The 21,166-nt window shown below is 48.1% G+C and overlaps 10 non-coding genes across 10 annotated transcripts; all 10 read right to left on the minus strand.

The window, feature by feature from the left end:
- Positions 1 to 2,126: 2,126 nt before the first annotated feature.
- trnag-ucc (transfer RNA glycine (anticodon UCC)) lies at positions 2,127 to 2,198 on the minus strand. Its single transcript has one exon. It is a non-coding gene; the product is annotated as a tRNA-Gly (tRNA).
- A 675-nt stretch (positions 2,199 to 2,873) lies between these two features.
- On the minus strand, positions 2,874 to 2,956 carry trnal-aag (transfer RNA leucine (anticodon AAG)). Its single transcript has one exon. It is a non-coding gene; the product is annotated as a tRNA-Leu (tRNA).
- A 1,161-nt stretch (positions 2,957 to 4,117) lies between these two features.
- trnag-ucc (transfer RNA glycine (anticodon UCC)) lies at positions 4,118 to 4,189 on the minus strand. The gene has a single exon. It is a non-coding gene; the product is annotated as a tRNA-Gly (tRNA).
- Positions 4,190 to 4,864: 675 nt separating this feature from the next.
- Positions 4,865 to 4,947, minus strand: trnal-aag (transfer RNA leucine (anticodon AAG)). The gene has a single exon. It is a non-coding gene; the product is annotated as a tRNA-Leu (tRNA).
- A 1,908-nt stretch (positions 4,948 to 6,855) lies between these two features.
- Positions 6,856 to 6,938, minus strand: trnal-aag (transfer RNA leucine (anticodon AAG)). The gene has a single exon. It is a non-coding gene; the product is annotated as a tRNA-Leu (tRNA).
- Positions 6,939 to 8,109: 1,171 nt separating this feature from the next.
- Positions 8,110 to 8,181, minus strand: trnag-ucc (transfer RNA glycine (anticodon UCC)). Its single transcript has one exon. It is a non-coding gene; the product is annotated as a tRNA-Gly (tRNA).
- Positions 8,182 to 8,856: 675 nt separating this feature from the next.
- trnal-aag (transfer RNA leucine (anticodon AAG)) lies at positions 8,857 to 8,939 on the minus strand. Its single transcript has one exon. It is a non-coding gene; the product is annotated as a tRNA-Leu (tRNA).
- A 1,160-nt stretch (positions 8,940 to 10,099) lies between these two features.
- trnag-ucc (transfer RNA glycine (anticodon UCC)) lies at positions 10,100 to 10,171 on the minus strand. Its single transcript has one exon. It is a non-coding gene; the product is annotated as a tRNA-Gly (tRNA).
- A 676-nt stretch (positions 10,172 to 10,847) lies between these two features.
- trnal-aag (transfer RNA leucine (anticodon AAG)) lies at positions 10,848 to 10,930 on the minus strand. Its single transcript has one exon. It is a non-coding gene; the product is annotated as a tRNA-Leu (tRNA).
- A 1,907-nt stretch (positions 10,931 to 12,837) lies between these two features.
- Positions 12,838 to 12,920, minus strand: trnal-aag (transfer RNA leucine (anticodon AAG)). The gene has a single exon. It is a non-coding gene; the product is annotated as a tRNA-Leu (tRNA).
- Between the last annotated feature and the right edge of the window lie 8,246 nt (positions 12,921 to 21,166).

The raw sequence follows: 21,166 nt of genomic DNA on the forward strand, positions 1-21,166 counted from the left end.
CAGGAATCTGATTCCAGGAGGCCACCGCTTACCCATTGAATGGGAGGTATTGGATCTTCCTGGCGCTGCAAATTTTGCTATAGAAACGTAACCACGTGGGTGAAAAGTTAATGTCAGAAGTGGAATTCGAACCCACGCCTCCAGAGGAGAGTGCGACCTTAACGCAGCGCTCTCGACCGCTCGGCCATCCTGACGCACTGTGGCCAAAGATATGCTGCATGCGCAAATCGATTTAAATTTAATTTTCACCTTCATTTCATTTCAAACTAAGAACAAAGAACAAAGAAACGTACAGCACAGGAACAGGCCCTTCGGCCCTCCAAGCCCGTGCCGACCATACTGCCCGACGAAACTACAATCTTCTACACTTCCTGGGTCCGTATCCTTCTATTCCCATCATATTCATATATTTGTCAAGATGCCCCTTAAATGTCCCTATCGTCCCTGCTTCCACTACCTCCTCCGGTAGCGAGTACCAGGTACCCACTCGCCTCTGCGTAAAAAACTTGCCTCGTACATCTACTCTAAACCTTGCCCCTCTCACCTTAAACCTATGCCCCCTAGTAATTGACCCCTCTACCCTGGGGAAAAGCCTCTGACTATCCACTCTGTCTATGCCCCTCATAATTTTGTATACCTCTATCAGGTCGCCCCTCAACCTCCTTCGTTCCAGTGAGAACAAACCGAGTTTATTCAACCGCTCCTCATAGCTTATGCCCTCCATACCAGGCAACATTCTGGTAAATCTCTTCTGCACCCTCTCTAAAGCCTCCACATCCTTCTGGTAGTGTGGCGACCAGAATTGAACACTATACTCCAAGTGTGGCCTAACTAAGGTTCTATACAGCTGCAACATGACTTGCCAATTCTTATACTCAATGCCCCGGCCAATGAAGGCAAGCATGCCGTATGCCTTCTTGACTACCTTCTCCACCTGTGTTGCCCCTTTCAATGACCTGTGGACCTGTACTCCTAGATCTCTTTGACTTTCAATACTCTTGAGGGTTCTACCATTCACTGTATATTCCCTGTATATTCCAGATGTGGTTTTACTATTTTTGAACGCCAGTCAGACTCTTGCATCTGAGTGCGATCGTTCTCCAACACGCTGTGTGTTAAGGAGCTCTCATTTCTGCATTGATCAGTTCGCTCCAATCAACAAAGTCCGTACTGCCGTCTAACTGTTCCTTACACGAAGGTATTAAGGGTCTAAGATCTGAGTGGCGGGAAGGATCCAATGAGACAGTTGCATCCTGGCGACTGGAATATCTCTGCACAGCTGCATCTGGTTCTGCTTTCACAGACAAGTAGCCGAATAACGCCTCCAGTGTCCAAACACGAGGATGTTCATGCTGTAAAGGCGGCAGATGAACTTTCTGGAAGAAGCCAACTGATTCACGTCCGACAATCCAACCAGCCAGACTATTTACAACAAGGGAAGTGGAAATTTACCCGGAGTCCTGGGATCAGTATTAATTCCTCAACCAGAGTCACTGAGCAGATCATCCAGTCATGAACTGGGCTGCTGACTGTGGGGTCTTGCTGTGCGAATTTAAGTAAGAATCTCGCGTCCCGAGGCCGCCGCTTCCCCATTGAATGGGAGGTATGAGATCTTCCTGGGGTTGAACAATTTTTGGAGAAATGTAACCTCGTGGAAAAAAAGGCAATGTCAAAAGTTGGATTCTAACCCACGCCTCCAGAGGAGACTGCGTCCTTAACGCCGCGCCTTCGACCGCTCGGCCACCCTGACGAGCTGCAGAAACTGTTATGCTCGGTGCACAAATAGACATAGAACATACAGTGCAGAAGGAGTCCATTCGGCCCATCGTGTCTGCACCGATCCACTTACGACCTCAATTCCATCCTATCACCCTCACCCCGCAACCCAATAATCCTTCCTACATTTTTGGACACTAAGGGCAATTACGCATGACCAATTCCCCGAGCCAGCTCGTCTTTATGCCGCGGGAGGAAACCGGAGCACCCGTGATGAAATTCACGCAGACATGGGGAGAACGTGCAGACTCCGCACAGACAGTGACCCAAGCCGGGAATCGAACCTGGAACCCTGGAGCTGTGAAACTACTGTGCCACCTTGCTGCCCAAAATTTCGAAAAACTTTTTTCTGCGATGGCCGGTAATCGAACCCAGGTCAACTGCTTGGAAGGCAGCTATGCTCACCATTATACCACCATCGCTCACTGAAGAACTTTAAATTCTATCTTCATTGTCATTTCATTTCTAATCAGTTGTGCTTTTCCTATTTTTGAACACCAGTCAGAGACCTGTATCTGAGTGCCGTCCTTCTCCAAGCCGCTGGGCGTTAAGGAGCTTCGCGTCGTTGCATTGATCAGTTTGCTGCAATCAACAAAGACCGAACTCCCGCCGACCTGTTCCTCACACGAAGGTATTGAGAGTCTAAGATCTGAGCGGCGTGAAGGATCCAATTATACAGTTGCATCCTTGCGACTGGAATCTCTCTCCACAGCTGCTTCTGGTGCTGCTTTCACAAACAAGTAGCCAGAAAACCCTTCAGTGTCCAAACAGGAGGACGTTCATCCAGTAAAGGCGGCAGAAGAGTTTTCTGGGAGATGTCGACTGAGACACCTCGACAATCCAACCAGCCAGACTATTTACAACAAGAGACGAGACATTTACCCGGAATCCTGGGATCATTATTAATTCCTCAAATAGAGTCATGAGCAGATTATCCAGTGATGAACTGGGCTTCTGCCTGTGGGGTCTTGCTGTGCGAATATCAGCAGGAATCTCATTCCAGGAGGCCACCGCTTCCCCATTGAATGGGAGGTATTGGATCGTCCTGGTGTGGCAAATTTTGCTGGAGAAATGTAAACACGTGGAGGAAAAGGGAATGTCAGAAGTGGGATTCGAACCCACGCCTCCAGAGAAGACTGCGACCTTAACGCAGCGCCTTCGACCGCTCGGCCATCCTGACGCACTGTGGCCAAAAATATGCTCCATGCGCAAATCGATTTAAATTTAATTTTCATCTTCATTTCATTTCAAACTAGATGTGGTTTTACTGTCTTTGAACGCAAGCCAGACTCTTGCATCTGAGTGCGATCGTTCTCCAACACGCTGTGTGTTAAGGAGCTCTCATTTCTGCATTGATCAGTTTGCTCCAATCAACAAAGTCCGTACTGCCGTCTAACTGTTCCTTACACGAAGGTATTAAGAGTCTAAGATCTGAGTGGCGGGAAGGATCCAATGACACAGTTGCATCCTGGCGACTGGAATCTCTCTGCACAGCTGCATCTGGTGCTGCTTTCACAGACAAGTAGCCGAATAACGCCTCCAGTGTCCAAACACGAGGATGTTCATGCTGTAAAGGCGGCAGATGAACTTTCTGGAAGAAGCCAACTGATTCACGTCCGACAATCCAACAAGCCAGACTATTTACAACAATGGAAGTGGAAATTTACCCGGAGTCCTGGGATCAGTATTAATTCCTCAACCAGAGTCACGGAGCAGATCATCCAGTCATGAACTGGGCTTCTGACTGTGGGGTCTTGCTGTGCGAATTTAAGTACGAATCTCGCGTCCCGAGGCCACCGCTTCCCCATTGAATGGGAGGTATTAGATCTTCCTGGGGTTGAACAATTTTTGGAGAAATGTAACCTCGAGGAAAAAAAGGCAATGTCAGAAGTAGGATTCTAACCTACGCCTCCAGAGGAGACTGCGGCCTTTACGCAGCGCCTTCGACGGCTCGGCCATCCTGACGAGCTGCAGAAAATGTTATGCTCCGTGCACAAATAGACATAGAACATGCAGTGCAGAAGGAGTCCATTCGGCCTATCGAGCCTGCACCGATCCACTTAAGACCTCAATTCCATCCTATCACCCTCACCCCGCAACCAAATAATCCTTCCTAACTTTTTGGACACTAAGGGCAATTAGGCATGACCAATTCCCCTAGCCAGCTCGTCTTTATGCTGTGGGAGGAAACCGGAGCACCCGGGTTGAAATTCACGCAGACATGGGGAGAACGTGCAGACTCCGCACAGACAGTGACCCAAGCCGGGAATCGAACCTGGAACCCTGGAGCTGTGAAACTACTGTGCCACCTTGCTGCCCAAAATTTCGAAATACTTTTTTCTGCGATGGCCGGTAATCGAACCCAGGTCAACTGCTTGGAAGGCAGCTATGCTCACCATTATACCACCATCGCTCACTGAAGAACTTTAAATTCTATCTTCATTGTCATTTCATTTCTAATCAGTTGTGCTTTTCCTATTTTTGAACACCAGCCAGAGTCCTGTATCTGAGTGCCGTCCTTCTCCAAGCCGCTGGGGGTTAAGGAGCTTCGCGTCGTTGCATTGATCAGTTTGCTGCAATCAACAAAGACCGAACTCCCGCCGACCTGTTCCTCACATGAAGATATTGAGAGTCTAAGATCTGAGCGGCGTGAAGGATCCAATTATACAGTTGCATCCTTGCGACTGAAATCTCTCTCCACAGCTGCTTCTGGTGCTGCTTTCACAAACAAGTAGACAGAAAACCCTCCAGTGTCCAAACAGGAGGACATTCATCCAGTAAATGCGGCAGAAGAGTTTTCTGGGAGATGTCGACTGAGACACCTCGACAATCCAACCAGCCAGACTATTTACAACAAGAGACGAGACATTTACCCGGAATCCTGGGATCATTATTAATTCCTCAAATAGAGTCGTGAGCAGATTATCCAGTGATGAACTGGGCTTCTGCTTGTGGGGTCTTGCTGTGCGAATATCAGCTGGAATCTCATTCCAGGAGGCCACCGCTTACCCATTGAATGGGAGGTATTGAATCGTACTGGTGTTGCAAATTTTGCTGGACAAACGTAACCACGTGGAGGAAAAGGGAATGTCAGAAGTGGGTATCGGACCCAAGCCTCCAGAGGAGACTGCGACCTTAACGCAGTGCCTTCGACCGCTCGGCCATCCTGACGCACTGTGGTAAACGATATGCTCCATGCGCAAATCGATTTAAATTTAATTTTCATCTTCATTTCATTTCAAACTAGATGTGGTTTTACTATTTTTGAACGCCAGCCAGACTCTTGCATCTGAGTGCGATCGTTCTCCAACGCGCTGTGTGTTAAGGAGCTCTCACTTCTGCATTGATCAGTTTGCTCCAATCAACAAAGTCCGTACTGCCGTCTAACTGTTCCTTACACGAAGGTATTAAGAGTCTAAGATCTGGGTGGCGGGAAGGATCCAATGAGACAGTTGCATCCTGGCGACTGGAATCTCTCTGCACAGCTGCATCTGGTGCTGCTTTCACAGAAAATTAGCCGAATAACGCCTCCAGTGCCAAACACGAGGATGTTCATGCTGTAAAGGCGGCAGAAGAACTTTCTGGAAGAAGCCAGCTGATTCACGTCCGACAATCCAACCAGCCAGACTATTTACAACAATGGAAGTGGAAATTTACCCGGAGTCCTGGGATCAGTATTAATTCCTCAACCAGAGTTACGGAGCAGATCATCCAGTCATGAACTGGGCTTCTGACTGTGGGGTCTTGCTGTACGAATTTAAGTACGAATCTCGCGTCCCGAGGCCACCGCTTCCCCATTGAATGGGAGGTATGAGATCTTCCTGGGGTTGAACAATTTTTGGAGAAATGTAACCTCGTGGAAAAAAAGGCAATGTCAGAAGTAGGATTCTAACGCACGCCTCCAGAGGAGACTGCGTCCTTAATGCCGCGCCTTCGACCGCCCGGCCACCCTGACGAGCTGCAGAAACTGTTATGCTCGGTGCACAAATAGACATAGAACATACAGTGCAGAAGGAGTCCATTCGGCCCATCGAGTCTGCACCGATCCACTTAAGACCTCAATTCCATCCTATCACCCTCACCCCGCAACCCAATAATCCTTCCTACCTTTTTGGACACTAATGGCAATTACGCATGACCAATTCCCCTAGCCAGCTCGTCTTTATGCCGTGGGAGGAAACCGGAGCACCCGTGGTGAAATTCACGCAGACATGGGGAGAACGTGCAGACTCCGCACAGACAGTGACCCAAGCCGGGAATCGAACCTGGAACCCTGGAGCTGTGAAACAACTGTGCTACCTTGCTGCCCAAAATTTCGAAATAAGTTTCTTCTGCGATGGCTGGGAATCGAACCCAGGTCAACAGCTTGGAAGGCAGATCTGCTCACCATTATACCACCATCGCTCACTGACGAACTTCAAATTCTATCTTCATTGTCATTTCATTTCTAATCAGTTGTGCTTTTCCTATTTTTGAACACCAGCCAGAGTCCTGTATCTGAGTGCCGTCCTTCTCCAAGCCGCTGGGGGTTAAGGAGCTTCGCGTCGTTGCTTTGATCAGTTTGCTGCAATCAACAAAGACCGAACTCCCGCCGACCTGTTCCTCACATGAAGATATTGAGAGTCTAAGATCTGAGCGGCGTGAAGGATCCAATTATACAGTTGCAGCCTTGCGACTGGAATCTCTCTCCACAGCTGCTTCTGGTGCTTCTTTCACAAACGAGTAGCCAGAAAACCCTTCAGTGTCAAAACAGGAGGACGTTCATCCAGTAAAGGCGGCAGAAGAGTTTTCTGGGAGATGCCGACTGAGACACCTCGACAATCCAACCAGCCAGACTATTTACAACAAGAGACGAGACATTTACCCGGAATCCTGGGATCATTATTAATTCCTCAAATAGAGTCATGAGCAGATTATCCAGTGATGAACTGGGCTTCTGCCTGTGGGGTCTTGCTGTGCGAATATCAGCAGGAATCTCATTCCAGGAGGCCACCGCTTAACCATTGAATGGGAGGTATTGGATCGTCCTGGTGTTGCAAATTTTGCTGGAGAAACGTAACCACGTGGAGGAAAAGGGAATGTCAGAAGTGGGATTCGAACCCACGCCTCCAGAGGAGACTGCGACCTTAACGCAGCGCCTTCGACCGCTCGGCCATCCTGACGCACTGTGGCCAAAGATATGCTCCATGCACAAATCGATTTAAATTTAATTTTCATCTTCATTTCATTTCAAACTAGATGTGGTTTTACTATTTTTGAACGCCAGCCAGACTCTTGCATCTGAGTGCGATCGTTCTCCAACGCGCTGTGTGTTAATGAGCTCTCATTTCTGCATTGATCAGTTTGCTCCAATCAACAAAGTCCGTACTGCCGTCTAACTGTTCCTTACACGAAGGTATTAAGAGTCTAAGATCTGGGTGGCGGGAAGGATCCAATGAGACAGTTGCATCCTGGCGACTGGAATCTCTCTGCACAGCTGCATCTGGTGCTGCTTTCACAGAAAATTAGCCGAATAACGCCTCCAGTGCCAAACACGAGGATGTTCATGCTGTAAAGGCGGCAGAAGAACTTTCTGGAAGAAGCCAGCTGATTCACGTCCGACAATCCAACCAGCCAGACTATTTACAACAATGGAAGTGGAAATTTACCCGGAGACCTGGGATCAGTATTAATTCCTCAACCAGAGTCACGGAGCAGATCATCCAGTCATGAACTGGGCTTCTGACTGTGGGGTCTTGCTGTGCGAATTTAAGTACGAATCTCGCGTCCCGAGGCCACCGCTTCTCCATTGAATGGAAGGTATGAGATCTTCCTGGGGTTGAACAATTTTTGGAGAAATGTAACCTCGTGGAAAAAAAGGCAATGTCAAAAGTAGGATTCTAACCCACGCCTCCAGAGGAGACTGCGCCCTGAACGCCGCGCCTTCGACCGCTCGGCCACCCTGACGAGCTGCAGAAACTGTTCTGCTCGGTGCACAAATAGACATAGAACATACAGTGCAGAAGGAGTCCATTCGGCCCATCGAGTCTGCACCGATCCACTTAAGACCTCAATTCCATCCTATCACCCTCACCCCGCAACCCAATAATCCTTCCTACCTTTTTGGACACTAAGGGCAATTACGCATGACCAATTCCCCTAGCCAGCTCGTCTTTATGCCGTGGGAGGAAACCGGAGCACCCGGGGTAAAATTCACGCAGACATGGGGAGAACGTGCAGACTCCGTGCAGACTCCGCACAGACAGTGACCCAAGCCGTGAATCGAACCTGGAACCTGGAGCTGTGAAACAACTGTGCTACCTTGCTGCCCAAAATTTCGAAATTTGCTTTTTCTGCGATGGCTGGGAATCGAACCCAGGTCAACTGCTTGGAAGGCAGCTATGCTCACCATTATACCACCATCGCTCACTGAAGAACTTTAAATTCTATCTTCATTGTCATTTCATTTCTAATCAGTTGTGCTTTTCCTATTTTTGAACACCAGCCAGAGTCCTGTATTTGAGTGCCGTCCTTCTCCAAGCAGCTGGGGGTTAAGGAGCTTCGCGTCGTTGCATTGATCAGTTTGCTGCAATCAACAAAGACCGAACTCCCGCCGACCTGTTCCTCACATGAAGATATTGAGAGTCTAAGATCTGAGCGGCGTGAAGGATCCAATTATACAGTTGCATCTTTGCGACTGAAATCTCTCTCCACAGCTGCTTCTGGTGCTGCTTTCACAAACAAGTAGCCAGAAAACCCTCCAGTGTCCAAACAGGGGGACATTCATCCAGTAAAGGCGGCAGAAGAGTTTTCTGGGAGATGTCGACTGAGACACCTCGACAATCCAACCAGCCAGACTATTTACAACAAGAGACGAGACATTTACCCGGAATCCTGGGATCATTATTAATTCCTCAAATAGAGTCGTGAGCAGATTATCCAGTGATGAACTGGGCTTCTGCTTGTGGGGTCTTGCTGTGCGAATATCAGCTGGAATCTCATTCCAGGAGGCCACCGCTTACCCATTGAATGGGAGGTATTGAATCGTACTGGCGTTGCAAATTTTGCGGGACAAACGTAACCACGTGGAGGAAAAGGGAATGTCAGAAGTGGGTATCGGACCCACGCCTCCAGAGGAGACTGCGACCTTAACGCAGCGCCTTCGACCGCTCGGCCATCCTGACGCACTGTGGTCAACGATATGCTCCATGCGCAAATCGATTTAAATTTAATTTTCATCTTCATTTCATTTCAAACTAGATGTAGTTTTACTAATTTTGAACGCCAGCCAGACTCTTGCATCTGAGTGCGATCGTTCTCCAACGCGCTGTGTGTTAAGGAGCTCTCATTTCTGCATTGATCAGTTTGCTCCAATCAACAAAGTCCGTACTGCCGTCTAACTGTTCCTTACACGAAGGTATTAAGAGTCTAAGATCTGGGTGGCGGGAAGGATCCAATGAGACAGTTGCATCCTGGCGACTGGAATCTCTCTGCACAGCTGCATCTGGTGCTGCTTTCACAGAAAATTAGCCGAATAACGCCTCCAGTGCCAAACACGAGGATGTTCATGCTGTAAAGGCGGCAGAAGAACTTTCTGGAAGAAGCCAGCTGATTCACGTCCGACAATCCAACCAGCCAGACTATTTACAACAATGGAAGTGGAAATTGACCGGAGTCCTGGGATCAGTATTAATTCCTCAACCAGAGTTACGGAGCAGATCATCCAGTCATGAACTGGGCTTCTGAATGTGGGGTCTTGCTGTACGAATTTAAGTACGAATCTCGCGTCCCGAGGCCACCGCTTCCCCATTGAATGGAAGGTATGAGATCTTCCTGGGGTTGAACAATTTTTGGAGAAATGTAACCTCGTGGAAAAAAAGGCAATGTCAGAAGTAGGATTCTAACGCACGCCTCCAGAGGAGACTGCGTCCTTAATGCCGCGCCTTCGACCGCCCGGCCACCCTGACGAGCTGCAGAAACTGTTATGCTCGGTGCACAAATAGACATAGAACATACAGTGCAGAAGGAGTCCATTCGGCCCATCGAGTCTGCACCGATCCACTTAAGGCCTCAATTCCATCCTATCACCCTCACCCCGCAACCCAATAATCCTTCCTACCTTTTTGGACACTAATGGCAATTACGCATGACCAATTCCCCTCGCCAGCTCGTCTTTATGCCGTGGGAGGAAACCGGAGCACCCGTGGTGAAATTCACGCAGACATGGGGAGAACGTGCAGACTCCGCACAGACAGTGACCCAAGCCGGGAATCGAACCTGGAACCCTGGAGCTGTGAAACATCTGCGCTACCTTGCTGCCCAAAATTTCGAAATAATTTTCTTCTGCGATGGCTGGGAATCGAACCCAGGTCAACTGCTTGGAAGGCAGCTGTGCTCACCATTATACCACCATCGCTCACTGACGATCTTCAAATTCTATCTTCATTGTCATTTCATTTCTAATCAGTTGTGCTTTTCCTATTTTTGAACACCAGCCAGAGTCCTGTATCTGAGTGCCGTCCTTCTCCAAGCCGCTGGGGGTTAAGGAGCTTCGCGTCGTTGCATTGATCAGTTTGCTGCAATCAACAAAGACCGAACTCCCGCCGACCTGTTCCTCACATGAAGATATTGAGAGTCTAAGATCTGAGCGGCGTGAAGGATCCAATTATACAGTTGCAGCCTTGCGACTGGAATCTCTCTCCACAGCTGCTTCTGGTGCTTCTTTCACAAACGAGTAGCCAGAAAACCCTTCAGGGTCAAAACAGGAGGACGTTCATCCAGTAAAGGCGGCAGAAGAGTTTTCTGGGAGATGTCGACTGAGACACCTCGACAATCCAACCAGCCAGACTATTTACAACAAGAGACGAGACATTTACCCGGAATCCTGGGATCATTATTAATTCCTCAAATAGAGTCATGAGCAGATTACCCAGTGATGAACTGGGCTTCTGCCTGTGGGGTCTTGCTGTGCGAATATCAGCAGGAATCTCATTCCAGGAGGCCACCGCTTCCCCATTGAATGGGAGGTATTGGAACGTCCTGGTGTTGCAAATTTTGCTGGAGAAACGTAACCACGTGGAGGAAAAAGGTAATGTCAGAAGTGTGATTCGAACCCACGCCTCCAGAGGAGACTGTGACCTTAACGCAGCGCCTTCGACCGCTCGGCCATCCTGACGCACTGTGGCCAAAGATATGCTCCATGCGCAAATCGATTTAAATTTAATTTTCATCTTCATTTCATTTCAAACTAGATGTGGTTTTACTATTTTTGGACGCCCACAACACTCTTGCATCTGAGTGAGATCGTTCTCCAACGCGCTGTGTGTTAAGGAGCTCTCATTTCTGCATTGATCAGTTTGCTCCAATCAACAAAGTCCGTACTGCCGTCTAACTGTTCCTTACACGAAGGTATTAAGAGTCTAAGATCTGGGTGGCGGGAACGATCCAATGAGACAGTTGCATCCTGGCGACTGGAATCTCTCTGCACAGCTGCATCTGGTTCTGCTTTCACAGACAAGTAGCCGAATAACGCCTCCAGTGCCAAACACGAGGATGTTCATGCTGTAAAGGCGGCAGAAGAACTTTCTGGAAGAAGCCAGCTGATTCACGTCCGACAATCCAACCAGCCAGACTATTTACAACAATGGAAGTGGAAATTTACCCGGAGTCCTGGGATCAGTATTAATTCCTCAACCAGAGTCACGGAGCAGATCATCCAGTCATGAACTGGGCTTCTGACTGTGGGGTCTTGCTGTACGAATTTAAGTACGAATCTCGCGTCCCGAGGACACCGCTTCCCCGTAGAATGGGAGGTATGAGATCTTCCTGGGGTTGAACAATTTTTGGAGAAATGTAACCTCGTGGAAAAAAAGTCAATGTCAAAAGTAGGATTCTAACCCACGCCTCCAGAGGAGACTGCGTCCTTAACCCGCGCCTTCGACCGCTCGGCCACCCTGACGAGCTGCAGAAACTGTTATGCTCGGTGCACAAATAGACATAGAACATACAGTGCAGAAGGAGTCCATTCGGCCCATCGAGTCTGCACCGATCCACTAAAGACCTCAATTCCATCCTATCACCCTCACCCCGCAAACCAATAATCCTTCCTACCTTGTTGGACACTAAGGGCAATTACGCATGACCAATTACCCTAGCCAGCTCGTCTTTGTGCCGTGGCAGGAAACCGGAGCACCCGGGGTGAAATTCACGCAGACATGGGGAGAACGTGCAGACTCCGCACAGACAGTGACCCAAGCCGGGAATCGAACCTGGAACCCTGGAGCTGTGAAACAACTGTGCTACCTTGCTGCCCAAAATTTCGAAATAAGTTTTTTCTACGATGGCTGAGAATCGAACCCAAGTCAACTGCTTGGAAGGCAGACATGCTCACCATTATACCACCATTGCTCACTGAAGAACTTTAAATTCTATCTTCATTGTCATTTCATTTCTAATCAGTTGTGCTTTTCCTATTTTTGAACACCAGCCAGAGTCCTGTATCTGAGTGCCGTCCTTCTCCAAGCCGCTGGGCGTAAAGGAGATTCGCATTGTTGCGTTGATCAGTTTGCTGCAATCAACAAAGACCGAACTCCCGCCGACCTGTTCCTCACATGAAGATATTGAGAGTCTAAGATCTGAGCGGCGTCAAGGATCCAATTATACAGTTGCATCCTTGCGACTGGAATCTCTCTCCACTGCTGCTTCTGGTGCTGCTTTCACAAACAAGTAGCCAGAAAACCCTTCAGTGTCCAAACAGGAGGACGTTCATCCAGTAAAGGCGGCAGAAGAGTTTTCTGGGAGATGTCGACTGAGACACCTCGACAATCCAACCAGCCAGACTATTTACAACAAGAGGTTAGACATTTACCCGGAATCCTGGGATCATTATTAATTCCTCAAATAGAGTCATGAGCAGATTATCCAGTGATGAACTGGGCTTCTGCCTGTGGGGTCTTGCTGTGCGAATATCAGCAGGAATCTCATTCCAGGAGGCCACCGCTTACCCATTGAATGGGAGGTATTGGATCGTCCTGGTGTTGCAAATTTTGCTGGAGAAACGTAACCACGTGGAGGAAAAGGGAATATCAGAAGTGGGATTCGAACCCACGCCTCCAGAGAAAACTGCGACCTTAACGCAGCGCCTTCGACCGCTCGGCCATCCTGACGCACTGTGGCCAAAGATATGCTCCATGCGGAAATCGATTTAAATTTAATTTTCATCTTCATTTCATTTCAAACTAGATGTGGTTTTACTATTTTTGAACGCCAGCCAGACTCTTGCATCTGAGTGCGATCGTTCTCCAACGCGCTGTGTGTTAAGGAGCTCTCATTTCTGCATTGATCAGTTTGCTCCAATCAACAAAGTCCGTACTGCCGTCTAACTGTTCCTTACACGAAGGTATTAAGAGTCTAAGATCTGGGTGGCGGGAAGGATCCAATGAGACAGTTGCATCCTGGCGACTGGAATCTCTCTGCAAAGCTGCATCTGGTGCTGCTTTCACAGACAAGTAGCCGAATAACGTCTCCAGTGCCAAACACGAGGATGTTCATGCTGTAAAGGCGGCAGAAGAACTTTCTGGAAGAAGCCAGCTGATTCACGTCAGACAATCAAACCAGCCAGACTATTTACAACAATGGAAGTGGAAATTTACCCGGAGTCCTGGGATCAGTATTAATTCCTCAAAGAGTCACTGAGCAGATCATCCAGTCATGAACTGGGCTTCTGACTGTGGGGTCTTGCTGTGCGAATTTAAGTACGAATCTCGCGTCCCGAGGCCACCGCTTCCCCATTGAATGGGAGGTATGAGATCTTCCTGGGGTTGAACAATTTTTGGAGAAATGTAACCTCGTGGAAAAAAAGGCAATGTCAGAAGTAGGATTCTAACGCACGCCTCCAGAGGAGACTGCGATATTAACGCAGCGCCTTCGACCGCTCAGCCATCCTGACGCGCTGTAGCCAAAGATATGCTCCATGCACAAATCGAGTTAAATTTAATTTTCATTTCATTTCAAACTAGATGTGGTTTTACTATTTCTGAACGCCAGCCAGACTCTTGTATCTCAGTGCGATCCTTCTCCAACACGCTGTGTGTTAAGGAGCTCTCATTTCTGCATTGATCAGTTTGCTCCAATCAACAAAGTCCGTACTGCCGCCTACCTGTTCCTCACACGAAGGTATTAAGAGTCTAAGATCTGAGCGGCGTAAAGGATCCAATGAGACAGTTGCATTCTGGCGACTGTAATCTCTCTCCACAGCTGCATCTGGTGCTGCTTTCACAGACAAGTAGACGAATAACGCCTCCAGTGTCCAAACACGAGGAAGTTCATGCTGTAAAGGCAGCAGAAGAACATTCTGGGAGAAGCCAACGGATTCACCTGCGTCAATCCAAGCAGCCAGACTATTTACAACAAGGGAAGTGAAAATTTACCAGTAGTCTTGTGATCATTATTAATTCCTCAACCAGAGTCACTGAGCAGATCATCCCGTCATGAACTTGGCTTCTGCCTGCGGGGTCTTGCTGTGCGTATTTAAGCAAGAATCTCACGTCCTGAGGCCACCGCTTCCCCATTGAATCGGAGGTATTGGATTATCCTCGGGTTCAACACTTCGCTGGAGAAATGGATCCGCGCGGATGAAAGTTGAATGTCTGAAGTGAGATTCGAACACACGTCTCCAGAGGAGACTGTGACCGAAACGCAGCACCTTCATCCGCTCGGCCATCGGTACGCGCTGTGACAAACGGTGTGTTCCGTGCACGAATCGATTTAAATTCTATCGTCATTGTCATTTCATTTCAAACAAGAACAAAGAACAAAGAAAAGTACAGCACAGGAACAGGCCCTTCGGCCCTCCAAGCCCGTGCCGACCATGCTGCCCGTCTAAACTAAAATCTTCTACACTTCCTGGTTCCGTATCCCCCTATTCCCATCCTATTCCTGTATTTGTCAAAATGCCCCTTCCATGTTACTATCGTCCATGGTCCCACCGCCTCCTCCGGCAGCGAGTTCCAGGCACCCACTACCCTCTGTGTAAAAAACGTGCCTCGTACATCTCCTCTAAACATTGCCCCGCGCACCTTAAACCGATGCCGCCCAGTAATTAACACCCCGAGCCTGGGCAAATGCCTCTGACTATCCACTGTGTCTATGCCCCTCATAATTTTGTAGACCACTATCAGCTCGCCCGTCAACCTCCGTCGTTCCAGTGAGAACAAACCGAGGTTATTCAACCGCTCCTCATAACTAATGCCCTCCATACCGGGCATCATCCTGGTAAATCTCTTCTGCACCCTTCATAAAGCCTCCACACCCTTCTGGTAGTGTGGCGACCAGAATTGAACACTCTACTCAAAGTGTGGCCAAACTAAGGTTCTATACAGCTGCAACGTGACGTGCCAATTCTTGTACTTAGTGCCCCGGCCAATGAAGGCAAGCATGCCGTATGCCTTTCTGACTACCTTCTCCACCTGTGTTGTCCCTTTCAATGACCTGTGGACCTGTTCACCTTGATCTCTCTGACTTTCAATACTCTCGAGTGTTCTACCATTCACTGTATATTCCCTACCTCCATTAGACCTTCCAAAATGCATTACCTCACATTTGTCCGGATTAAACGCCATCTGCCATCTCTCCACCCACGTCTCCAAACGATCTAAATCCTGCGGTATCCGCTGACTGTCCTCATCTCTATCCGCAATTCCACCAACCTGTGTGTCGTCTGCAAACTTACTTATCAGACCAGTTACATTTTCCTCCAAATCATTTATGTTTTCTACGAACAGCAAAGGTCCCAGCACTGATCCCTGCGGAACACCACTAGTCACAGCCCTCCAATTAGGAAATCACCCTTCCATTGCTGCACTCTGCCTTCTATGACCTAACCAGTTCTCGATCTAACTTGCCAGCTCACCCCTGATCCCGTGTGACTTCAATTTTTGTGCCGGTCTACCATGAGGGACCTTGTCAAAGGCCTTACTGAAGTCCATATAGATAACATCCACTGCCCTACCTGCATCAATCATCTTTGTGACCTCTTCGAAAAACTGAGTTTACCTTGACAATCCAACCAACCAAACTACTCACAACAAGAGAAGAGGAATTTTACCCGGAGTCCTGGGATCAATGTTAATTCCTCAACCAGAGTCACTGAGCAGATCATCCAGCCATGAATTGGGTTTCTATCTGTACGGTCTTCTTGTGCGAATCGAAGCAGGAATCTCATGTCCTGAGGCCACCGCTTCCCCATTGTATCTGAGTTATTGGACCTTCCTGAGGTTGAACATTTTGCTGCAGAAATGTAACCTCGTGGACGAAAAGTTAATGTCAGCAGTGGGATTCGAACACACGCCTCCAGAGGAAACTGCCACCTGAATGCAGTGTCTACGATCGCTCGGCCATCCTGAGGCGCTCTGGCAGAAGCCCTGCTCCGTGCACAAATCGATTTGAGATCTTTCTTAATCATCATTTCATTCTAAACTCGATGTGATTTTCCTATTTTTGAACCACAGCCAGAGTCTTGCATCCGACTGGCATCCTTCTCCAAGCCGCTGGGAGTTATGGAGCTTCTCAACGCTGCATTGACCTGTTTGCTCCAATCAACAAAGACCAAACTGCCGCCGACCTGTTCCTCATTATTGAGAGTCGTAGATCTGAGCGGCGTGAAGGATGCAATTAGACTGTTGCATTCTTGCGACTGGAATCTTTCTCCACAGCTGCTTCTCTTGCTGCTTTCACAGACAAGTAGCCAAAGAACCCCTGCAGTGTCCAAACAGGAGGACGTTCATCCAGTAAAGGCGGCAGAAGAGGACTCTGGGAGAAGTCAACTGAGTAACCGCGACAATCCAACCAGACAGATTATTTACAAGATAAGAGGAATTATACCCGGAGTCCTGGGATTAATATTACTGCTTCAACCAGAGTCACTGAGCAGATTATCCATTCAATAAGTGGGCTTTTTCCTGTGGGAATTTAAGCACGAATCGCACGATACGAGGCCACCACTCCCATTGCATGGGAGATATTGGATCATCCTGGGGTTGAATATTTTTCTTGAGAAATGTAACCTCGTGGAGGTAATGTTAATGTCAGATGTTGAATTCAAACCTACGCCTCCAGAGGAAACTGCGACCTTAACGCAGCGCCATCAACCGCTCTGCTATCCTGACGCTTTGTGGCAAAGGGCATGCTCCGTGCATAAATAGATTTAAGTTCGATCTTCACCGTTATTTCATTTCGAACGAGATGTGCGTTTCCTATTTTTGAACGCCAGCCAGAGTCACGTATCTGGGTGCCATTCTTCTCCAAGCCTCTGGCGGTTAAGAAGCTTCTCATTAATGCATTGATCAGTTTGATCCAATCAAAAAACCCGAACTGCCGCCGACCTGTTCCTCACACGAAGCTATTGAGAGTCTAAGATCTGAGCGGCGTGAAGCATGCAATTAGAGAGTTGCATTCTCGCGACTGGAATCTCTCTCCACAGCTGCTTCTGCTCCTGCATTCACAGACAAGTAGCCAAAAAACACCTTCAGTGTCCAAACAGGAGGAGTTTCATGCAGTAAAAGCGGCAGAAGAGGATTATGTGAGAGGTTAAATGAGTCACCTCGACAATCCAACCAGCCAGACTATTTACAACAAGTGAAGAGGAATTTTGCCCGGAGTCCTGGGATCCATATTAATTCCTCAACCAGAGTCACTGAGCAGATTATCCGGTCACTAGCTGGGATTTTGCCAGTGGGGTATTGCTGTGCCAATTTAAGCAGGAATCTCACGTCCTGAGGCCAACGGTTCCCCATTGAATTGGAGGTATTGGATGTTTGGTAGTTGAACATTTTGCTGGAGAAATGTAACCTCGTGGAAGAAAAGTTAATGTCAGAAGTGGGAGTCGAACACAGGCCTCAGAGAAGACTGCGATCTTAATGCTGCGACTGGGACCTTAAAGCAGCGCCTTCGAACGTTCGGCCACCCTGCCGCGCTGTGGCAACAGATATGCTCCGTGCACAAATCGATTTAAATTCGATTTTCTTCGTAATTTCCTTTCAAACAAGATGTGCTTTTCCTATTTTTGAACCCCAGCCAGAGACCTGCATCTGAGTGCGATCTTTCTCCAAGCCGCTGGGGGGTTAAGGAGCTTTTCATTGCTGCATTGATCAGTTTGCTCCAATCAACAAAGACCGAGCTGCCGCCTACCTGTTCCTCACGCGAAGGTATTGAGAGTCTAAGATCTGAGCGGCGTGAAAGCTCCAATTAGACAGTTGCATCCTGGCGACTGGAATCTCTCTCCACAGCTGCTTCTGGTGCCGCTTTCACAGACAAGTCGCCAAAGAACCCCTTCTGTGTCCACACAGGAGGAAGTTCATCTCATGTCCTGAGGCCACCACTTCCCAATTGAACCGGAGGTATTGGATCTTCCTGGGGTTGAACATTTTGTTTGAGAAACATAACCTCGTGGAAGAAATGTTAATGTCAGAAGGGAATTCGAACGCACGCTTCCAGAGGAGACTGCAAACTTAACGCAGCGCCTTCGACCGCTCGGCCATCCTAACGCTTTGTGACAAAACATATGCTCCGTGCACAAATCGATTTAAATTCTATATTCATCGTAATTTCTTTTCACACTTCATGTGCTTTTCCTATTTTTGAACCCCAGCCAGAGTCCTCTATCTGAGTGCCGTCCTTCTCCAAGCCGCTGGTGTTTAACGAGCTTCTCATTGCTGCATTGATCAGTTTGCTCCAACCAACAAAGACCGAGCTGCCGCCTACCAGTTTCTCACGCGAAGGTGTTGAGAGTCTAAGATCTGAGCGGCGTGAAAGCTCCAATTAGACAGTTGCATCCTGGCGACTGGAATCTCTCTCCACAGCTGCTTCTGGTGCTGCTTTCACAAACAAGTAGACAAAGAACCCCTTCAGCGTCCAAACAGGAGGACATTCATCCAGCAAAGGCGGCACAAGAGGATTCTGGGAGAGGTCAACTGAGTCACCTCGACAATCCAGCCAGACAGGCTATTTACAACAAGAGAAGAGGAATTTGACCCGGCGTCCTGGGATCAATATTAATTCCTCAACCACAGAGCAGATCATCCAGTCATTAACTGTGCTATTGCCTGTGGGGTTTTGCTGTGCCAATTTAAGGAAGAATCACATGTTCTGAGGCCACCAATTCCCCATTGAATCGGAGGTATTGCATCTTCCTGAACTTCAACGTTTTGCTGCAGAAACGTAACCTCGTGGAGGAAAAGTTAATGTCAGAAGTGGGACTCAAAGCCACGCCTCCAGAGGAGACTGTGACCTTAACGTAGCGCCTTCGGCAGCTCGGCCATCCTCACGAGGTGTGGCCAAATATATGCTCCATGCACAAATGGATTTAAATTCTACCTGCATTTGCATTTCTTTTCAAACTTGATATGCTTTTCCTATTTCTGTAACCCAGCCAGAGTCCCGTATCTGGGTGCCATCCTTCTCCAAGCCGCTGGGGTTTAAGGAGCTTCTCATTGCTGCACTGATCTGTTTGCTCCAATCAACAAAGACGGAACTGCCGCCGACCTGTTCCTCACACGAAGGTATTGAGAATCTAAGATCTGAGAGGCGTGAAGGATCCAATATAACAGCTGCATCGTGGCGACTGGAATCTCTCTCCACAGCTGCTTCTGGTGATGATTTCACAGACAAATAGCCTAATAACCACTCCAGTGTTCAAACAGGATGAAGTGCATCCAGTTAAGGCGGCAGAAAAGGATTCTGGGAGAAGTCAACTGAATCACCTCGACAATCCAACCAGACCGGCTATTTACAACAAGGGAAGAGAAATTTTGGCAGGCGCCCTGGGATCAAAATTAATTGCTCAAACAGACTCACTGACCAGATCATCTATCGTGAACTGGGCATCTGCCTGTAGGGTCTTGTTCTGCCAACTAAAGCAGGAATCTCACGTCCTGAGGCCACCACTTCCCCATGGAATCGAAGTAATGGACCTTACTGGGGTTGAACATTACATGGGGGAAAGGTTAATGTTAGAAGTGGGATTCGAACCCACGCCTCCAGAGGAGACTGCGACCTTAACGCAGCGCCTTTGACCGATCGGACATCCTGACGCGTTGCGACAAAATATATGCCCCGTGCACAAATCTATTTAAATTCTATCTTCATTGACATTTCTTTCCAAACTTGATGGGATTTTACTATTTTTGAACCCCAGCCAGTGTCCTGTATCTGAGAGCCTTCCTTCTCCAAGCCGCTGGGGGTTAAGGAGATTCTCATTGCTTCTTTATCAGTTTTCTCTAATCAACAAAGTCCGAACTGCCGCCTTGCTGTTCCTCACACGAAGGTATAGAGAGTCTAAGATCTGACCGGCGTGAAGGATCCAACTGCAGTTGCATACTGGCGACTGGAATCTCTCTCCACAGCTGCTTCTGGTGCTGCTTACACAGGCAAGTAGCCGAATAACCCCTCCAGTGTCCAAACAGGAGGAAGTTGATCCAGTAAAGGCGGTAGAAGAGGATTCTGGGAGAGGTCAACTGAGTCATCTCGACAATCCAACAAGACAAGCTATTTACACCAAGAGAAGAGGAGTTTTACCCGAAGTCCTGGGATCAATATTAATTTGTCAACTAGACTCACTGAGCATATCATCCAGTCATAAGACCATAAGACATAGGAGAGGAAGCAAGGCCATTCGGCCCATCGAGTCCACTCCACCATTCAATCATGGCTGATTTCAACTCCATTTACCCGCTCTCAATACAAGCCCTTAATTCCTCTAGAAATCAAGAATTTATCAACTTCTGTCTTAAAGACACTCAACGTCCCGGCCTCCACCACCCTCTGTGGCAATGAATTCCACAGACCCACTACTCTTTGGCTGAAGAAATTTCTCCTGATCTCTGTTTTAAAGTGATTCCCTTTTATTCTAAGGCTGTGCCCCCGGGTCCTAGTCTCCCCTGCTCATGGAAACAACTTCCCTACGTCCACCCTATCTAAGCCATTCATTATCTTGTAAGTTTCTATTAGATATCCCCTCAACCTCCTAAACTCCAATGAATATAATCCCAGGATCCTCAGACGTTCATCGTATGTTAGGCCTACCATTCCTGTGATCATCCATGTGAATCTCCGCTGGACCCGCTCCAGTGCCAGTATGTCCTTCCTGAGGTGTGGGGCCCAAAATTTCTCACAGTATTCTAAATTGGGCCTAACTAATGTTTTATAAAGCTTCAGAAGTACATCCCTGCTTTTATATTCCAAGCCTCTTGAGATAAATGACAACATTGCATTTGCTTTCTTAATTACGGACTCAACCTGCAAGTTTACCTTGAGAGAATCCTGGACTAGGACTCCCAAGTCCCTTCGCTCTTCAGCATTATGAATTTTGTCACCGTTTAGAAAATAGTCCATGCCTCTATTCTTTTTTCCAAAGTGC

This window comes from Scyliorhinus torazame, chromosome 24 (genome assembly GCF_047496885.1).
Source record: "Scyliorhinus torazame isolate Kashiwa2021f chromosome 24, sScyTor2.1, whole genome shotgun sequence".
NCBI classification, from domain to species: domain Eukaryota; kingdom Metazoa; phylum Chordata; class Chondrichthyes; order Carcharhiniformes; family Scyliorhinidae; genus Scyliorhinus; species Scyliorhinus torazame.